Here is a 9,300-nt window from a genome sequence, read left to right as displayed (position 1 = left end):
AGTATTCTAGGAAACATATTCTGTTTCTAAGAAGAGTGAATAGAATCTATTGCAGACAAGAGTCTGGGCTTCATTTCTTGTCTTTTTTTTTCCCCCTTATTAAAAGTTTAGGTCGAACCCATGTGAAATAGCCATTTTTGAAGGTCTGAGTAGTCAAATATTGACCATTTCCTGTGGCTCAACCGAATGATTTAGGGATAGCCTTGTGGTAACCTACCCAGTCATCCTTGCACAGCTGAAAGATCAGCTGGACTCCTCCACTGCCAGACCCAGGTGACCTTGGGATGGATGGCCCAGCCCATGGAGGACTCCCATCCCTAGGGCCCACCTGTAGTTCCCCAACCATAAGAAAGGCCTCAGCAGAGGGTCAGGGTCACAGCGATAGTGAGGCTAGCAGTTCCCTCTCCCTGGAAACCCTGGTAGAGCTTGGGGAGGTGCCTGGCCCAGAGCTGTGCAGTTGCATGTCTGCCTAGTCTTCTGTTTAATGAAACTAGAGACTGGGCTCCTGCGAGAGCCCTCTCAGCTTGCTTCATGGATAGTAGGCATGTGTAAAAATGGGACGCTGAAGGGAGCCGGCACTGCTGTCTAGTTTCACTCTGGTAGAAAGGAGTTTAGACACAGAAGGTACTTAAACATTTCATTTATTTGAACAGGCTTGCCAAACTGCTGAAGCACACCAGACCTTCATGTAAGGCAAAAAGAACCTAATAGAAAGAATGCCAAAAGAACCATTTTTCTTCTTTCTATTACATATGTGCACACCTCCCTTCTACCCACATCAAAGGTTTTAGTTCTGGTTCGATGATGTCCGGGCTGCATTGCAGCATGTGGGGGCCCTGGCTGATGCAAAGGTCGGCTAAGGGGAAAGCTAGGTTGCTAATACAGGGGTTCCCCACATCAAGCGAGAGCAAAATGGTTTCCCTGCTTTGCAGCAGACTGTTCCTGGGCTCGACAGAGCCTGCATTCTTGCCTTCATCATATTGTATTTTGATAAATATGCAAGATTGGCAGAAGATAACTAAACAGAAGGAGGGAGGTGTGTGAGAATTGTGCTGGCCCCACTCCGTCACCAGCTTGCTGAGTAGCTGCTGCTGTACAGCCCTTCCTGCCTGGCCCCCTCTTTACCCTGGGGGTTAGGGGGCACTTTGAGTGAAGATTATGAACTGTTGGGGGTCAGTGTTAAAATATCCTTGAACTATCAGACCAAACAGAATTAGGAAGTAAGCTTTTGCTCTTAACCCCAAATTTAAGTTTCTAAATGCCTAGGAAATATAATAGAAAGATACTCATGTGCAGAAATACGTTGTTGGGGGAATTTAAAGGACAAACAGAAAATAAGGTTAATTTTTTTATCTAATGGGAAATGAGTCAAGAAAAACCATTTTTCTGAATTAAGAAACTTCTGTCCTTCACGTTCCTATGTTTCACTTCCCATTACCTTCTCAAGACCCTGACCTTCCCTCTATCCCAGGGAATCGTGAGGCCAAATTTATTATTCTATTTAATAGCCATCATGGAACCCTAGACAGACATCTCTTTCAATGCCAAGTATACAACATTCTTTATGATAGAGATAAGAAAATCTCTTTCAAATTTGAATCATTGAAAGTCATGGATTTTAGGGGCACCTAGGTGGCTCAGTTGCTTAAGCATCTATCTGACTCTTGATTTGGGCTCAGGTCATGATCTCATGATTTGTGAGTTTGAGTCCCGCTTTGGGCTGTGTGCTGACCGCTCTGAGCCTGCTTGGGATGCTCTCCCTCTCCCTCTGCCCCTCCCCAACGCCTGTGCTCTCTCAGAATAAATTAAAAAAAAAAAAAAAAGTAATGGATTTTATGTCTCAGGAAGGTTTAAAAACATTTTTTTAATTTTATTTTTAAGAATTATCTACACCCAACATGGGGCTTGAACTCACAACCTTTTTTTTTTTTTTTACGTTTATTTATTTTTGAAGGGGAGAGAGACAGAGCATGAGCAGGGGAGAGGCAGAGAGAGAGGGAGACACAGAATCCAAAACAGGCTCCAGGCTCCAAGTTGTCAGCACAGAGCTCGGTGCAGGGCTCGAACTCAAGAGTCTTGAGATCATGACCTGAGCTGAGGTCAGACACTTAACGAACGGAGTCAGCCAACCAGGTGCGCCACAACCTTGAGATTAAAAGTTACATGCTTTACAGACTGAGACAGCCAGGCGCCCCCAAGGAAGGTTTAAAGTTTTTTTCGATAATCCCTACCATGATCAGCTCAGAATTACAGAATTGGCTTATTTCTCATCTTAGTTATTGATTTAAAGTTAAGTGGACTAACCACAAAGATAAGAAGAAAAAAAGCTATAGATCAATATCCTTGAAATATCTATTGAAAACCCACAGCTAAGATCATATTCAGTAGTGAAAGACTGACCACGTCCTTACTTAAGATCAAGAACAAGATTCGGATTCACAAGGTTACTACTACTATTTAACACAGTACTAGAAGTCCTAGGCAGAGCAATTGAGCAAGAAAAAGAAATAAAAGGTACCCAAATTAGAAAGAAAGAAGTAAAACTATTTGCGGATGACATAATTCTATGTATGGAAAATCCTAAAGAATCATCCAAATCCTTCCCATCCTCCACACCTTCACACCTACTAGAGCTAATGAGTGAATTGAGCAAAGTTGCAGGCTACAAGACTTCATAAAAATTAAGAACTTTTGTCCATCAAAAGACATTATCAGGAAAGTGAAAAGATGACCTAAGAATTGGAGAAAATATTTGCAAATCATATATGTGATAAGGGTTTAGTATCCAGAATATATAAAGAGTTCTTAAAACTTAACAACAAAAAACAACCCAACTTAAAATGAGCAAAGGATTTGAACAGGTCTTTCTCCAGACAAGAGGTACAGAATGCCAATCAGCACATGAGAGGATGTTCAACATCACTGGTTATGAAGGAAGTGGATATCAAAACCACAATGAAATACCACTTCATACTCACTAAGATGGAGATACAGATATAGAGATATATTTTTATGGAAATAACAAGTGTCAGTAAGAAGGTGGAGAAATGGGAACACTCACACATTGCTAGTCATAATTATAAAATGGTATAGTTGCTGTGGAAAACAGTTTGGTGATTCCTCAAAAGGCTAAACATAGAATTACCATATGACTGAGCAATTCTACACCTAGGTATATGTCCAAGAAAAATGAAAACACATCCACACAGAAGCTTACACACAGATATTTATAGTAACATTATTCATAATAGCCAAAAGGTGGAAACATCCTAAATGTCCATCAATGGATGAATGGATAAACAAATTGTGGTATATCCATATACTGGAATATTATTTAGCCATAAAAAGGGATAAAATACTGGTACATGCTACAACTTGGATGAACCTAAAAAACATTATGCTAAATGCAAGAAGTTAATATCCAGAACAGGCAAATCCATAAAGACAGAAAATAAATTAATGGTTGCCAGGGAATGAGGGGAGAAGAGAACTGAGTGTGATTACTTATGGGGTGGTCTTCTGGGGTGATGAAAAATGTTTGAAACTAAAGAGGTGGTGATAGTACAACATTGTGAATTACAAAATGCCCTGAGTCATACATTTTTAAATTGTTAATTGTATGCTATGTGAATTTCACCTTAAAGACATATGCACACACATGCACAATGAGATATCGCTTCACACCTACCAGGGTGGCTTTTGTTAAAAAAAAAAAAAAAGAAGGAAGGGAGAAGTGTTGGCAAAGATGTGAAGAAATGTAACCCTCGTATGATGCTGGTGGGGATGTAAAATGGGGCAACCGCTATGGAAAACAATTGGCAGTTCCTCAAAAAGCTAAACAGAATTACCATATGAACCACCAATATATAGCCACCGAATTAAAAAGAGAGACTCGGGCGCCAGGGTGGCTCAGTCTGTTGAGCGTCCAACTTCAGCTCAGGTCATGATCTCGCGGTCTGTGAGTTCGAGCCCTGCGTCAGGCTCTGTGCTGACAGCTCAGAGCCTGGAGCCTGCTTCAGATTCTGTGTCTCCCTCTATCTTCACCCCTCTCCCACTCATGCTCTGTCTCTCTCTCTCTCTCTCTCTCTCTCTCTCTCTGTCAAAAATAAACAAAAAAAAAGAGAGAGAGACTCAGATACTTGGATGCCAATGTTCCTTGCCACATTATTCATAATAGCCAAAAGGTAGCAACAACCCAATGTCCATCGACAGATGAATTGATGAACAGATGAGTGGTGTGTGTGTATATATATATGTGTGTGTGTGTATGTATATATATATAAGAATATTATTCAGCCATAAAAAGGTAATTCTGACACACACTACAACATGGATGAACCTTGAAAACATTATGCTAAGTGAAATAAGCCAGACACAAAAAGACAAATATTTTGTGATTCCACTTGTATGAAATATCTAGAATAAGCAAAGTCATTCAGAAAATAGATTAAAGGTTACCAGAGTCTTGAGGAGAGCTGAGAATGCGGAGTTTCTACATAATGGATATGGTTTCTGTTTGGGTGATAAAAAATTTTGGAAATAGATAATGATGATGGTTGTACAATATTATGAATGTGATTCATGCCACTGAATTGTACACTTGAAAGTGGTTAAAATGGCTAATTCTATGTTACATGTTTTTTCCCACAACTTTTTTTTATGTAAGTGGTTTTATTTATTTTTTTAAGTTTTTATTTAAATTCCAGTCAGTTAATGTACAGCGTAATATTAGTTTCAGGTGTACAATTTAATGATTCAACACTTCCATACAATACCCAGTGCTTATCACAAGGGCACCCCTTAATCCCCATTACCCATTTAACTCCTTAATCCCCTCACTCCCTCCCCTCTGGTAACCATCAGTTTGTTCTCAATAGTTAAGAACCTGTTTCTTGGTTTGCCTATCTCTTTTTTTTCCTCTATGTTCATTTCTTTTGTTTCTTAAATTCCATATAAGAGTGAAATCATATGGTATTTGTCTTTCTCTGCATTATTTCACTTAATAATATATTCTCTAGCTCCATTCACGTCATTGCAAATGGCAAGATTTCATTGTTTTTTTTATGGCTGAGTAATATTCCATTATATATATAGGTATAAAATTGCCCACATCTTCTTTATCCAGTCACTAATCCATGGACATTTGGGCTTTTTCCATAATTTGACTACTGTAGATAATGTTGTAAACATCAGGATACACGTATCCCTTTGAATTGGTATTTTTGTATCTTTTGGGTAAATACCTAGTAATGCAATTGCAGGATTGCAGGGTAGTTTTATTTTCAACTTTTTGAGAAACCTCCACACTGTTTTCCAGAGTGGCTGCACCAGTTTGCATTCCCACCAACTTGCAGGAGAGTTCCCCTTTCTCCACATCCTCACCAACACCCATTGTTTCTTGTGTTGTTGATTTTAGCCATTCTGACAGGTGTGAGGTAATGTCTCATTGTAGTTTTGATTTTTATTTCCCTGATGATGAATGATGTTGAGCATCTTTTCATCTGTCTGCTGGCCATCTGTATGTTTTCTTTGGAAAAATGTCTATTTATGTCTTCTGCCCATTTTTAATTGGATTATTTGGTTTTGGGGTGTTGAGTTGTATCAGTTCTTTATAGATTTTGGATACTAACCCTTTATCAGATATGTCATTTGCAAATATGTTCTCCCATTCTGTAGGTTGCCTTTTAGTTTTGTTGACTGTTTCCTTGGCTGTGCAGAAGTTTTTTATCTTGATGTAGTCCCAGTAGTTTATTTTTGCTTTTGCTTCCTTGCCTTCAGAGACATACCTAGTAAGTAGTTGTATGGCCGATTTCAAAGAGGTCACTGCCTGTGTTCTCTAGGATTTTGATGTTTTCATGTCTCACTATTAGATCTTTTGAATTTCTTTTTGCGTATGGTGTAAAAAAGTGGTCCAGGTTCATTCTTCCTGCATGTTGCTGTCTAGTTTTCCCAACGCCATTTGTTGAAAAGACTGTCTTTTTCCCATTGGATATTCTTTCCTGCTTTGTTGAAAATTGATTGAGCATATATTTTCCCCACAACTTTTAAAAGTCAATGTAATATGCAAAAAAAAAATTGAACTGTACGCTTTAAATGTGTGAATAATATTTTATATAATTTCTGTCTCAATAAAACTGTTCTTTAAATAACACAATGCAAATACAAGCAAATACAAGAAAGTGGCAGAGCTGTTATTGGTACTACCAGAAGTCCTTTATTAGCCATGTTACAAGGACAAAACCACGTCTACATTTCATTAATCCCCCTAAAAATACTATTATAGTAAGGTTTTTCTGATGAAAGCAAAACTATGATTTGTACTGATACTAAAAAATTATTTCAGTTGTTAAAAAAAAAGTAAGTGGGCTAGAAAATGTATCAATCTTGTGTCTGTGATAAATGTTTACCTGGTAGATCTTGTTTATTTTACTGCTTTGGAGAAATTAAAATTGCCGAGGTAAGTGACTATGAAGTTTTCATTTTCTTCCACTCCTGCCTTCTCAGCCCAGACAACTAGGCATTCTAGACAACTTCCATTCCCGCCAGCAAAACTTTTTCAACCTCATTCAACTTATCTTTAACTCTTAAAAAGCTTTCAGTACAATGATCTGAATCTTACCTAATTGCCTAATTATCTAACAAACTGATAAGAAGCCAGAAAGTTCCCTCACTGATGTCTTAACTTCAATTTTTTTTTTTAATTTTTAATTTTTTAGAGAGAGAGAGAGAAAGAGAGAGCATGTGCAAGCAGGGAAGGGGCAGAGAGAGAGGGAGAGGCTCTTAAGGAGGCTCCACACTGAGCACAGAGCCTGACTCGGGAGTTCGATCTCACAACCATGAGATCGTGACCCAATTCGAAATCAAGAGTTGGACACTTAACCTACTGTGCCAGGTGCCCCTTAACTTCAAATTCTTTTTTTTTTTTAAGTTTATTTATTTATTTTGAGAGAAAGAGACAGAGCGTGTACAGGGAGAGAGCGCCAGCAGGGAAGGGGCAGAGAGCTATGGAGAGAGAGAATCCCCAAGCAGGCTCCTCACTGTCAGCCCAGAGCCCAACGCTGGGCTCGAACTCACCACCATGAGATCATGGCCTGAGACAAAATCAAGAATCGGACGCTTAACCGACTGAGCCACCCAGGCACCCTGAGAATTAGGTGATTTAAATGCTAGTGGCACAGAATGATCCCAAGCTAGATAATGGTAGGAAGATTTTTATGAAGCAAGATTTTTAGGAGAATTTTTATGTAGCAAGTTTTCAGATCTAATTAATGGACTGATATCAGAGTGGTATTTCCTGAGTAGACACTGTACTTGTGACAAAAGCCTGGGGGTGATGTTGAAACAAAAACAGGGGTTACCATTTGCAACTATGTGCATGGAACTAGAGGGTATTATGCTAAACAAAATTAGAAAGACAAGTATCGTATGACTTCACTCATATAAGGACTTTAGGATACAAAACAGATGAACATAAGGGAAGGAAAGCAAAAGTAATATAAAAACAGGGAGGGGAACAAAACATAAGACTCTTAAATATGGAGAACAAACAGAGGATTACTGGAGGGATTGTGGGAGGGGGGATGGGCTAAATGGGTAAGGGGCATTAAGGAATCTACTCCTGAAATCATTGTTGCACTATATGCTAACTTGGATGTAAATTAAAAAATAAAAAAGTAATAAAAATTTTAAAAAGGAAAAAAAGGGTTAAATATTGGCAGCAAATAAATCACAGAGTAGACCAAGAGTTTGTGATATTTCATTTTTTATTTACTTTTTTAAATTTTTTTTAATGTTTATTTTTGAGAGCGAGAGATAAGAGTGCAGCAGGGGAGAGGGAGAGAGAGAGGGAGAGAGAGAGGGAGACACAGAATCCTAAGCAGGCTCCAGGCTCCGAGCTGTCAGCACAGAGCCCAACGTGGGGCTCGAACTCACAAACCACGAGGTCATGACCTGAGCTGAAGTTGGACACTTAACCAACTGAGCCACCCAGGCGACCCTGAGGTGGCTATTCCAGTTCCTTTTCTTTGTCACATGTATCCTTTGTCACATGTATCCTTATCCTTTGTCACATAATCCTATACCTGTGGTAGTAGATTTATTTTTCCTGAGAACAATAAGCCACCTCAGAGAGGGAATCAACAGCCTGAGTGTTGTCTACTTAGAACACTTATTAAGTTCGTGCTCCTGACTCAGCGAAGGTACACAGCTAATTACAGCTTTATAACAACCACCCCCAGCCCTTGACATTTACTTACTTGGTATTGTTATTTTTTCAGAGGGCTTTTTTTTCCTGACCCTAAAATGGACACTAACAATACACTACTATCAAAATTTGCCTTATGATGAAAACTTTACCAATTTCGTGACTGGGGTATCATTCTTTATAAAATACAAAGTTTACAAAATTCAAGTTTGAAAACCCTGGCCTTGAATCAGTGATCAAGGAAATGTCCGTCCTCCTCTGCCTTCTTCCAGATCTCCATCCATCACACTTATACACTTCTGTGCCTGGGTTTGGAACGACAGGAGGACAGTAAGTCCTGGTGTTGGAGGCTTGGGATCTGGAGTCAGGATGACCCAGATGCAAATCCCAGGTTTGCCTCAGCTTCCTCATCTATGAAATGGTAATAATCAGAGTACCTACTTCATGGGGTGGCTCTGTGATTTCGGGAAATTTATTTAACCAGTTTGCTTACTGGTAAAATATGGCCATCAGTAGTATCTAAGAAATAAAGGAGGTAAGGCAATCATGTGTTTATACAGTGTCTGGAAAATTATGATTTTAAGTAATAGCTATCACTGTCTTAGTAATCCTTGCACTGCTGGTAGGCTTGAACCACTCTAGATAAGTCTTATGGGCCAATTTGTGTCCCTTTGATTCATGAAAGGATATAGACTCTGCATATCATCTTTAACACTGCTTCTCCCGGGGACAACTCAAGATGCCATCAGCCGATGAGGGCAAAAGCCTTGCATTAAAATCTATTGCACAGGTGCTGAGAAAGAAGGTACTTTTTTTTTTTTTTTTAGAGTAGGCTCCACACCCAGCATGGAGCCCAATGCGAGGCTTGAACTCATGACCCTGAGATCAAGAGTCCACTGAGCCACCCAGTTGCCCTAAGAAGGAAGATTCTTTTTTTTTTTTTTTTTTTTAGAGACAGGGTGCAAGTGAGCAAGGGTGGAGAGAGAGGGAGAGAGAATCCCACAAGGGGCAGAAAGGGAGAGAGAGAGAGAAGCAGGGCTCACCTGAAGTGGGGCATGGGCCCACCCAATGCGGAACTTGAACTCGTGTATGACCTG

Source organism: Lynx canadensis, chromosome C1, assembly GCF_007474595.2.
Source record: "Lynx canadensis isolate LIC74 chromosome C1, mLynCan4.pri.v2, whole genome shotgun sequence".
Classification (NCBI taxonomy): domain Eukaryota; kingdom Metazoa; phylum Chordata; class Mammalia; order Carnivora; family Felidae; genus Lynx; species Lynx canadensis.
Note: the sequence above shows the minus strand (reverse complement) of the source record.